The sequence below is a fragment of the Dendrobates tinctorius genome, unplaced genomic scaffold (genome assembly GCF_039654945.1).
Source record: "Dendrobates tinctorius isolate UK_male_01 unplaced genomic scaffold, ASM3965494v1 ptg000391l, whole genome shotgun sequence".
Lineage (NCBI taxonomy): Eukaryota > Metazoa > Chordata > Amphibia > Anura > Dendrobatidae > Dendrobates > Dendrobates tinctorius.
Window position 1 is genome coordinate 1906684 of NW_027362057.1, and position 12138 is coordinate 1918821.

Genomic DNA, 12138 nt, shown 5'->3' on the forward strand with positions numbered 1-12138 from the left:
GTCAGAGGCTCAATCAACCTCCAGGTCAGATGGAATGCTCTCTTCCAACGCTCCGCCAATATGTGCCTTTTCTGAATGTCTCCTCTATAGCGCCTTTAAGTGTGAAGTACTCCCAGTACGGAGTTACACTGGAGTGCCTCCTGACAGATGTTCCCAAGAACTCTACTTGTACGGCAGACAGCTGTAGCCTGCTTCGGGGACTCCCTACTCCTGAGTCCCGGCTCACTATCCAAGTTGCTGTTGTGCCCCAAGTCTTAGATGGGAGTAGTGCATTTACAGCCCACTACTCCACCGGTGTCTGCTGCAGAACCATTAGTGTCCATACAACCTCGGGGACCAGGCCCCGGCCTTGCACTTAGAATTTCTAGGCAGGGTTCTTCCTCTAACCCACGTCCTCTCTGTTCCCTTTTACTCCGTCATTCCGTTCTAATCTCTCTCTCTTATGGAAGATCAGGTGTCAGTTCAATGTCTTTCTCCTTCTTTTCTTTCCTGTGCCAGCAGACCCAGGTCACTCAGGTCTGCTGCAGCACCTCCTTCCTCCATCCCTCTCTCAGGGATCTTCTTCCCTCACTCCTCTCTGAGTGGCCTCCTCTCCTAGACTGACCTGTAATTCTAAACCTTCCCGCTCTTTTATGTATTCTCAACTCCACCCACCTCCCAGCACGTTTCGTGTTCCAACCAGGGAGCCACCAAAGGTGCTCTGCTACTCTCTAAGCAAGGAGCCGCAATGTGGCTTTGCAGAAGTACTCTGTTGTGTGGGGTTCGAGTGTTGGAGCGTGGTCAGGAGCCTCCAACTTACCTGGATGGTGGGGTACCACACCTCAGGAGTAGGTGCAGTACCTCTGTGGCGGCTGAGCCTCAGGGGCGCCACAATTCAGTTTAAGGGCCATGGTACCAAATACTAATGAAATGTACGTAAACATTTGACTTTGCGGGAAGTAATAAAAATGCCTTAAAAAATTCTCTCTCTCGTTATTCTGGCATTTGGAAAACATTAATAATAATGGTAATCCTAGTTGACCTAAAATGGAGAAGGTTTATTCTGATTCCATGTCAGATATTGAGAAAAACATGCATATGTGTCTTTTTATTTAGTGTATGTAAACTTCTGGCTTCAACTGTACATGGCATTCATCTGAGGTATAAAATCCTCATAACAGGGGGCTCTCTTTAGTAAAATTGCACCAACATATGTAGAAGTGGCCCCTTACCTCATCTGTGCAGATGAGGTAAGGGGCCACTTCTACCTCCAAGGCAAGTGCAATTATGTTTTATTATGAGTTATTAGACTGCAAAGGACCCTTATTTTGTTCTTCCCCAGTGGCCCTCTTCTGTCTGTGCCCACCACTGCCTGTGATAATCATGAGATAACTACTGAGAAGTAATCTCATAATGTCTGCTGATTATGTGACTTAGTGAAAACTGCAAAATTGTTGTTTTTTGAATATACAGTAGATGTTAAGATTTTGCAGTCATAGCACAGGTGCTAATATGTGCCTGCATTACGGCCATCTAAATGAGGCCTAGGGACGATCCTGGTTGCAGTCTTCAGTTTAAAAAATGTTAAAGGGGTATTCCCATCTCCAAGATCCTATCCCAATATGTAGTAGGTGTAATAAGAATAATATTAGAAAACACCTCCAATTAGAAATTTAGTATAGTTCTTCAGATTTGCTTTGATACTTACCACATGTGCTGGGCATTGCAGTAGCTTAGGTAATGACCACTAACAGTCAACTATTAGGTTTTTTGTAATATTATTATACCTACTGTGAGGCAGTGACCCCTGTTACAGCTAGGGGGCGCTGTGTGTGCGCTTCAGGATGCGCTTGGAGGCATAATTATGATGGTGAATTAAGGTCTGGCAGTATTGTAAATGGCCGGTATGTGTCGCAGAGGTCCTCTGCGCTGTAAGCCCAATATGATATGGTTATGCTGGGACTTATAGCTCCACAAGTGTTTGTTGTGTTTACTTATAAGGGGGGCTTATAGGATTAGTCAGAGAGCTGGGCAGGAATTGAATAACCACACATGCACCGCCCATCCATAGGGGTGGTTGCAACCATGTAATGTGACTGAGGTCTGGTCATATGGTCAAAGTGTATGGACCTGAATGGTTCAGAGTGCTAGGTCCAGGAAGATCTGACTTGGAAGGTCCCAGGTGGGGATGAACTTCCTGAAGCGCACGCGGTGAGACTTTGGACCTGGTGGCCTGGGTGTTGGACGAACGTCCCGAATAGCACCCGGACAGGCCACATGTGTGTGCAGAGCCTGGGACGGCCCAACATTGAAAGATGCCGTCCTGTTGAGGACCTTGGACTGATGAGGAGTCAGCCTGTGGAGCAGAAGCTCCTGAAAGGTAACCCTGGGTATGGGAAAGGAACTATGTGCACTGACAAAGGTCAGTTACTGAACTGTGCTGTCACCCGGTGACTGGAGAGAGTCAGGTGTGACTAGCGAATGCAATTGCAAAGCCATACGTGATGAAGTAATGGACTACGTGTAAGCCGGTGATGTGCAACATGGCTTATGGTACGGTTTATGACGTTTTAAATAAACCGTATGGACTGTTTTGTGTGAAAAACTGTGCCTGTCTACGTTAATCCACTGCCAAGCGAGTGTTCCCCAATAACACACAGTAAGCACTATCTTACATTACTATATATTGGGAAATGGGAATACCTCTTTATAGTCCTGAAAATGTGGTATTCTGCCTTTTACCTAGTCACAGAGGTGAATTACAATAATAAATAGAATTATTATTATTAGGATTATTGTTGTTAGTATTACGTTGCCCTGCAGTAGGAATTTAGTATGCATTTTACAGTACATGTCTTCTCATTTTGAACCTTTTTTCTTCCTGAACTTTGCAAAGCAAATGTTTGATCACTGATCTTGCATACCATGTGTAGTACCCTAGAGACCACATCAACCTCATGATTCATGTACCCTCTCCCCATTCAGGAAGGTTGGATTACAGTCATTTACAGATCCCATGTGAACTGTTGTTCAAAGAGAAGAAAAACAACATTAGCCTTATTAGATTACAATGAACAAAGAGACATTAAAAAGACACGGCATGTTTCTATTCTTCAGTCTTCCACCCAGCCTTTATACTTTATACCTAGAAGAGGAATATAGCAGTAATATAACTATGATGTCATCATGTTTTCCTAGATCATATCAATAGTTTCTGAAGATTGTGTTGTGAAGATTGTGCGACCCTCTGCGCTTTATGAGATGCATGGAAACTATGCATCATCAACCATGAATGATGGTGCAACAATAAATGTGTCAGAGTCTCAAGGGGAAAACTTACAGTAGATGATGGGAAGTTGCAATCAGTCATGGCTTAGACAATGACATCATATTCTCGTATGCTGACTGAGTCATTTCAATGAGGCATGGCTGAGTTTAGCTTTTTTGAGCTTATCATGTCTAAACAATTAATGGAGTACAGCTTCTTCCTCAATAGGGTAATATAAAGAAAGCCAAGTCTTTGCATATAGTGTTGCTATTGCATCTTTCTAGGCCTCAACAGCTGATATTATCATTTTTTATTCTGTTCCTACTGATAATAAAGAGATAATTCCAATCATACGTCCCAGTCTACACAGCAAAGCTTACACCTCGCAAATATGAGTAATAGATTTCTATACCACTGTTAGATCAAAAAAAGGATTTCCTAAAACACTCTACACATGACACCAGTTTAAAAACTTATTTAGGAAAAAAATTGTCAACAATGTTGGTCTTACATACACTCTGCCGAAAAATATGGGTGAACAGTAAAAAAAATAGCGCAACAAACAAATTAATAAATTATTTTCCAAGGAGGTATAATTGTCACTAAATACTAGTCAATTGCAACTGGGCCCTCAAAACGTTGTTGAAAGTGCTTGGCCAGGAAATATTTGTTTTCATTATGAATGATATCAGATGGTAAGTTACTTATTGCATAGACCACTGCCATTTGGCTATGACTGGATCATACATCTCCACCAGACCCATTTACTCATGGTTTGTGGCTTTATCTCAAATGGGTATTTGATGTTTAACAGGTCTAATGTGGTCTCTGTATCACCAGGACCATGAGTGTGCTGGATAAAGGCTGACAACGACAGTCTATTATAGTCCAACAGAAAATACTTGTGAGAAGTGTATTATAGAAGAATGGTCTATAAGAAGGAATAAAAGATCATTTTCACAATATGTATAGTTCAGCTATAGTATACCATTCTTTTCTCATTCACGAGGTAGAGGTCGTATATGTGTCAGTAATGCATTTTTGATGCGTTCCAAAGCAGTAGTATTTGCTTGGTGCATAAGAACACCTTTTAGGGGAAAATAAGAAGAGTAATAGGAGTAATTACTTGTATATAACATTTTTATAATGTAGATATATAGGATTTATGCCTTATGGTACACTATGGGCAGATTTTTTAGGCAATTTGTATTTTTGATGAATAATTTAATTATTGAACATCTACAGTGCTGTTGATCAATGCAAAAGATTAACTCCTTTCTGACATTAGGCTGCTTTTACACTTACCGTGTTTTTGCGGGCCGATTTTGCGGCCCCAATAGACTCCTATGGCGTCGCAAAATCGGCCTCCAAAAATTACACGGTGCGCTGTGTGCCGTACGGCCGTGAGGGCCGTATTTGCGGTTGTGATAAAAGATCGAGCTTGCTTGATCTTTTATATGGCATACGGACACGGCCCCCATTGAAAAACAATGGGGCCGCAAAAACAAACGGAAGTTTGTTTTTGTGGGGCACCGTCATTTCGGGTTTTGCGGAACGCTGTTTTTTTTTCCACTACTATTTCAGTACCATTGGAAAAATAAAAAACGGCCATTCGCAAGCTTTTCTGTGGCCCGTTATTGTGGCCACAATAAAGAGCCGCAAAAAATGCAGCAAGTGTAAAACCAACCTAAAACGTAATATTCCGTCCATGTGTCCTGGGCCTATTTGACCAGGGACAGAATATTACGTCTGAGCGATCGCCCGTGCACACGGGGGGGGGTGTACGATCGCCGCCAGGTGTCAGCTGATTCTGACAGCTGACACCCAACACTAAGAGCAGTCACCGCACTTTAAGCCCCAAAATGCTGAGATCGAACACGATAACAGCATTCCAGAAGCCAGCAGAGGGCTGACAGCCCCTCTGCCTTTGGATCAGAGAATCTGGAGCGTGACACGGGGGTCCCAATCGTTGCCTTGGTGACCCAATGTCGTCATGACGACATCCAGGTTATCAGACCTAGCAAACTTGCTGATCATGCCCAGTGCATGATGAGCAGTTTTTCTATCAGTGCAGAGCTGATAGTTTCTGCAGCATGATGATGCTGCTTCATCTCCATGCTGTAGAAGCAATCAGCTTGCAAAAAATGATTGTCCCATATTGGGACAAAGTAAACAAGTTAGAAAAAAGTTAAAAAAAATTAAAATTATTGTAAAACGTGAAAATCGAGGCAGGGACGTAAACCACCAACTTTTTTCTTTACAAAAAAACCCCTGCCGCCACAGGTAAGACTGAGGGACGCATGTGTCCTTTGCGAATACTCTCAGCAATGTAATCTTTCATGGCCAAGCGCTCAGGGCCAGATAAATTAAACAGACGGTCTTTAGGCAATTTAGCCCCCGGGACTAACTCGATAGCGCAGTCAAAGGGTCTATGTGGTGGCAACGTCTCAGAGAACACATCTTCGAATTCTTTCAGGTACTCCGGAATACCTTCCAGCTCGACAGATGACACAGATACAGATTTAACAGGTTCAACCAATAGTGCAGACTTATCACATAACATCGAATCATTAAACCCCACTGAACAATCTCCCCCGTTTTCCAGTTAATGACTGGGTTATGGCGTTGTAACCAGGGCATGCCCAACACCAATGCTGCTGGTAGATTGTCCAGAACCAAACAACTTAATTTTTCCACATGGGTAGCGCCCACTTTGAGCGAAAACAAGTCAGACATAAAGAGAATTCCCTCTTTAGTGAGGGGGGAGGAGTCAATGGCCACCACTTTGATTGGAACCTTAAGTCTAACTGTCCCTATCTTACAGCGTGTGACCAATTGGGAGTCAATGAGATTGATGGATGATCCGCAGTCCACGAAAGCTGTAGAGGGAAAACAACAATCGTCCACTACCAGTTCCACATGAAGCAACACCTTAGAAATCGAGGAAAAGGGTACCTGAGGGTCTGAGTAGTCTCCCCGCTGACTACCCAGACCTAGTCGTTTCCCGTCGACCGGGTTGAGGATGGACAATCAGGACACTCCCTTTTCCAATGTCTCGTTTTACCACAGTAGAAGCATAACTGCTTTTCTCTCTGGCGTTGTCTCTCCTTTTCCTTCAGGGAGAGAGCCCCTATGTCCATGGGGACAGAAACAGTCTCTTTTCCACTAGGGAACAATGGAGTCTCCGCCTGCATCACCCCCCTGGCCCGCAGCCTGCGGTCCATCCGGACGGCCTGGGTCATGGCGTCCTCGAGTGAGTTAGGTGGGGGATGTGATGTCAAGGCATCCTGTAACTGCTCGGACAAGCCTCTGCGAAAGAGTCCTCGGAGTGCGGTGTTGACTCAAGAGACCTCTGCGGCCCAGCGGCGGAATTCTGTACAAAACCACTCAGCCGAGTGTTTCCCTTGACAGACACTCATCACCATGTCCTCTGCCAATCGCACTCGGTCCGGCTTATCATATATGTGCCCGAGGGCATCAAAAAACGCATTCACAGACACTCAGGGGCAGTGGGAGGAAGGGAGAAAGCCCAATCTTGTGGAGACCCTCTTAACAGAGACATATGACCCCAACCTTCTGAGTTTCTTCCCCAGAGGAACGTGGCCTCAAACTAAAGAAGAGTTTGCACCCCTCCATGAAGACCCTGAACTCCTTTTTGTTCCCAGAAAAGAAATCAGGCAGTTTAACAGGTGGTTCTGGGGACACCAAAACAACATCACTTGCCCCAGCCCCCAGAGACCCAGCAGCTAAAGCCCCCTGCACTGTCTCAGAAACCTGCTGCTGAGAACATCTGACTCAGATTTTTCATTTGCTCAGCAAGAGATTGTATGGGATCCATATTTCTCAGCAGAGAAAGAAAAAAAACCCCAAAAACTTAACGGTCAGTTATAATGTCAGGATCCTGTCAGTGCCGGTGTGCAGCCTCCACTAAGCAGGGACTCACCCGCACTGTAGGGGGGCCCGGGGTCAGGTACAGCCGGAAATTACAGATACACAGGACCTGTGGACGCTGAAGTTTAGCAAGCAGTCACAGGACCTAAGGTCATGTGACTGCAAGGGGGTGGGGCTTAGCGTCCTGCTTTCAGAGATGGCAGGATACTATACAGAAATACTCAGAGTCAGGCAAAACGGAGGTCATACACAGATATATCAGTAAAGTACCAGAGATGAGACAGAACGGATAGTCAGGGCAAAGCAGAAGTCAAAACCAAACAGACATAGAAGGTACCAAGCAGAATCCAAAGCAATATCCAGAGAACAGACCGAGTCGTACACAGAGAATCAAGCAACCAGAACACAGCACAAACACACTCAGGGGTCACCACTCAATGCCAAGGGCGAAAGTATAACTGACGGGGATGGGAGCGTCCTGAGGCTATAAGAAGCCTCTCCCAGAACCAGGGAGAGGCCACAATCATAGCCCCAGGTGTGCAGGTAAGCCTGCACTGGGATCACAACCTTTAACCCCAGAAATGCCAGTCATCAGCACTGGTTCCAGACATTAACCCCACGTGTGCGAGTCAAACCCGCACTGAGATCATGACACCCTCCTGAGATCTTAGTATAGTACAGTAATGCGCATGCGCTGGGAGAATCCAAAGATCGCTGATAACCCAGAAGTAAAGCTCTGATCTCTGCAAGGCAGAACGAAGTACGCCTGCTCAGGAGTGCAATTTAGGGACAATGCGTGGATGTTATAGGACACTTCACCCACATGAAGCAGTGAAAGAGGACATTGAGTGCGATAAGAGAGGAGGCATCGAAGCAAGACCAGCGACGCATATTGGACTGGACCACACCGTATGGGGGACTATAATAGGGATTTTTGGGGCTACGTAGAGGGGAGTGGGACATTAAACGCTGTGGGTTTGGATACTGCATACATCTGCAGCGTCTAACTCACAGCGACCAGATGTTACAGCATAGTGGATGGGATTTCAAGAAATCCTATGCCCACTATGCATGCTCAGACCTCCGTGGCTTACCTGCAGAGACAGACATGCAGCACGTCTTTCTAGACCACAGAATTTCTATTTATCTTGCGGAGACGGAATTTCCACAAGATAAATATCACCAGTGCAATGTATAGGATGCGGTGATACCGCACGGTTCAATGAACACATGCGGAATCACCTGTGTTCAAAAGCCGGCAGCGCTTTAGACGCAGTGGACATGTGCTGCCTTCAAAGCGCTGCCGGTTACTAACCGTGTGGACGTAGCCTTATATATTTACTAGAATACTGTAAAGTAGGTATTAAATGTGCTGGCTGTAGTTTATATTGGGGAAACCTGGTGACAGGTTTAGTAAAAAGAATTATAACAAGCTATTTTTATTATTTAAAAATTAATTAATAATACACATCAGTCCCGGATTGGCAATATAACCAACCGGGCATTTTCCCGCTGGGCCGCTGTCATGTGGGCCGCGGGCGGCAGCGCCCGATCATCTGGCCGCTTGCCAGCTGCTGCGGCTGCGGCCACTGTTGCTCCTGCCGCCGGCCCTCTGCCGTGATAGTTTCCAAGTTCCTCCCGCACTGCAGGGAGATAAGCCGCCACGCACCCCCACGCACCCCATCCTCGCCTTAGCATGAGACCCCCTCCCTCCCGCAGCCACTCACAGCGTCGCACTCGCTTGCCTGCTCGCTCTGTTCGCAGGACCTGTGATGAGGTCACAGGAGGGGAGGAGTCAGGGGGTCACATGATCAGGAGCCTTTGTCCAGACCCCCGATCATGTCACACCTGACTCCGCCCCTCCTGTGACCTCATCACAGGTCCTGTGCGCTCAGCCTTGCGTCTACCGTCTGCAAGACTCTGCTTTGCTGTTGTCATGGTGCTGGTTGAGGTAAGTATGTGTGGGGTCAGGATTTACAGTGTGGATGTAGCAGAGCTGTGTGTGTACGAGGTGTACGGAGCGGAGCCGTGGGTGTACGAGGTGTACGGAGCGGAGCCGTGTGTACGAGGAGTACGGAACGGAGCCGTGTGTGTACGAGGTGTACGGAGCGGAGCCGTGTGTGTACGAGGTGTACGGAGCGGAGCCGTGGGTGTACGAGGTGTACGGAGCGGAGCCGTGTGTACGAGGAGCACGGAGCGGAGCCGTGTGTGTACGAGGTGTACGGAGCGGAGCCGTGTGTGTACGAGGTGTACAGAGCGGAGCCATGTGTGTACGAGGTGTACGGAGCGGAGCCGTGTGTGTACGAGGTGTACGGAGCGGAGCCGTTTGTGTACGAGGTGTACGGAGCGGAGCCGCATGTGTACGAGGTGTACGGAGAGGAGCCGCGTGTGTACGAGGTGTACGGAGAGGAGCCGCGTGTGTACGAGGTGTACGGAGCGGAGCCGTGGGTGTACGAGGTGTACGGAGAGGAGCCGTGTGTGTACAGAGCGGTGCCGTGTGTGTACAAGGTGTACGGAGAGGAGCCGCGTGTGTACGAAGTGTACGGTGAGGAGCCGCGTGTGTACGAGGTGTACGGAGCGGAGCGGTGGGTGTACGAGGTGTACGGAGAGGAGCCGCGTGTGTACGAGGTGTACGGAGCGGAGCCGTGTGTGTACGAGGTGTACGGAGCGGAGCCGTGTGTGTACGAGGTGTACGGAGAGGAGCCGCGTGTGTACGAGGTGTACGGAGCGGAGCCGTGTGTGTACGAGGTGTACGGAGCGGAGCCGTGTGTGTACGAGGTGTACGGAGAGGAGCCGCGTGTGTACGAGGTGTACGGAGAGGAGCCGCGTGTGTACGAGGTGTACGGAGAGGAGCCGCGTGTGTACGAGGTGTACGGAGCGGAGCCGCGGGTGTACGAGGTGTACGGAGAGGAGCCGCGTGTGTACGAGGTGTACGGAGAGGAGCCGCGTGTGTACGAGGTGTACGGAGCGGAGCCGCGTGTGTACGAGGTGTACGGAGCGGAGCCGCGTGTGTACGAGGTGTACGGAGCGGAGCCACGTGTGTACGAGGTGTACGGAGCGGAGCCGCGTGTGTACGAGGTGTACGGAGCGGAGCCGTGTGTGTACGAGGTGTACGGAGCGGAGCCGTGTGTGTAAGAGGTGTACGGAGAGGAGCCGTGTGTGTACGAGGTGTACGGAGCGGAGCCGTGTGTGTACGAGGTGTACGGAGCGGAGCCGTGTGTGTACGAGGTGTACGGAGCGGAGCCGTGTGTGTACGAGGTGTACGGAGCGGAGCCGTGGGTGTACGAGGTGTACGGAGAGGAGCCGTGTGTGTACGAGGTGTACGGAGAGGAGCCGCGTGTGTACGAGGCGTACGGAGCGGAGCCGCGTGTGTACGAGGTGTACGGAGAGGAGCCGTGTGTGTACGGAGCGGTGCCGTGTGTGTACGAGGTGTACGGAGAGGAGCCGTGTGTGTACGAGGTGTACGGAGCGGAGCCGTGTGTGTACGAGGTGTACGGAGAGGAGCCGCGTGTGTACGAGGTGTACGGAGAGGAGCCGCGTGTGTACGAGGTGTACGGAGAGGAGCCGTGTGTGTACGAGGTGTACGGAGCGGAGCCGCGGGTGTACGAGGTGTACGGAGAGGAGCCGCGTGTGTACGAGGTGTACGGAGAGGAGCCGCGTGTGTACGAGGTGTACGGAGAGGAGCCGTGTGTGTACGGAGCGGTGCCGTGTGTGTACGAGGTGTACGGAGAGGAGCCGCGTGTGTACGAGGTGTACGGAGAGGAGCCGCGTGTGTACGAGGTGTACGGAGCGGAGCCGTGGGTGTACGAGGTGTACGGAGCGGAGCCGCGTGTGTACGAGGTGTACGGAGCGGAGCCGTGTGTGTACGAGGTGTACGGAGCGGAGCCGTGTGTGTACGAGGTGTACGGAGAGGAGCCGCGTCTGTACGAGGTGTACGGAGAGGAGCCGCGTGTGTACGAGGTGTACGGAGAGGAGCCGCGTGTGTACGAGGTGTACGGAGCGGAGCCGTGGGTGTACGAGGTGTACGGAGAGGAGCCGCGTGTGTAAGAGGTGTACGGAGAGGAGCCGTGTGTGTGCGAGGTGTACGGAGCGGAGCCGTGTGTGTACGAGGTGTACGGAGCGGAGCCGTGTGTGTAAGAGGTGTACGGAGAGGAGCCGTGTGTGTACGAGGTGTACGGAGCGGAGCCGTGTGTGTGCGAGGTGTACGGAGCGGAGCCGTGTGTGTACGAGGTGTACGGAGCGGAGCCGTGTGTGTACGAGGTGTACGGAGCGGAGCCGTGTGTGTACGAGGTGTACGGAGAGGAGCCGCGTGTGTACGAGGTGTACGGAGAGGAGCCGCGTGTGTACGAGGTGTACGGAGAGGAGCCGCGTGTGTACGAGGTGTACGGAGCGGAGCCGTGGGTGTACGAGGTGTACGGAGAGGAGCCGCGTGTGTACGAGGTGTACGGAGAGGAGCCGCGTGTGTACGAGGTGTACGGAGCGGAGCCGTGTGTGTACGAGGTGTACGGAGCGGAGCCATGTGTGTACGATGTGTACGGAGCGGAGCCGTGTGTGTACGAGGTGTACGGAGCGGAGCCGTGTGTGTACGAGGTGTACGGAGCGGAGCCGTGTGTGTAAGAGGTGTACGGAGAGGAGCCGTGTGTGTACGGAGCGGAGCCGTGGGTGTACGAGGTGTACGGAGCGGAGCCACGCGTGTACGAGGTGGACGGAGTGGAGCCGTGTGTGTATGGAGTGGAGCCATATGTGTACGGGATGTACGGAGCGGAGCCAAGTGTGTACAAAGCATACAAAGCGGGCTTTTCCCACGGACACAGGAGTACACGGCGGAGCCCCGAGGAGCATTTTAAAACACACATATGACGTTCCACCTGAAGTGATGTGCTGGAAGCTGACCGGAAATGAGATAATTTCTTGAGGAGATTGTGACGGAACCAGGAATGCTTCAGATCCATCACCGTGTCCTCCTCTGACAGCGCAGACAGCAGGATCGCCTTGGAATC

At 49.9% G+C, this 12138-nt stretch overlaps 1 protein-coding gene and 1 long non-coding RNA gene across 2 annotated transcripts in view; one reads left to right on the forward strand and one right to left on the reverse strand.

Annotated features, from left to right (window-relative positions):
• Positions 1-8930, reverse strand: part of LOC141076155 (uncharacterized) — a 46808-nt gene extending 37878 nt beyond the window's left edge. The window contains exon 1 of the long non-coding RNA XR_012227425.1: positions 8866-8930. This is a non-coding gene — a long non-coding RNA (uncharacterized lncRNA). The remainder of the gene's footprint in view (positions 1-8865) is intronic.
• CCDC80 (coiled-coil domain containing 80) overlaps positions 1-12138 on the forward strand; it is a 181894-nt gene that overhangs the window by 57462 nt on the left and 112294 nt on the right. The window lies entirely within an intron of this gene.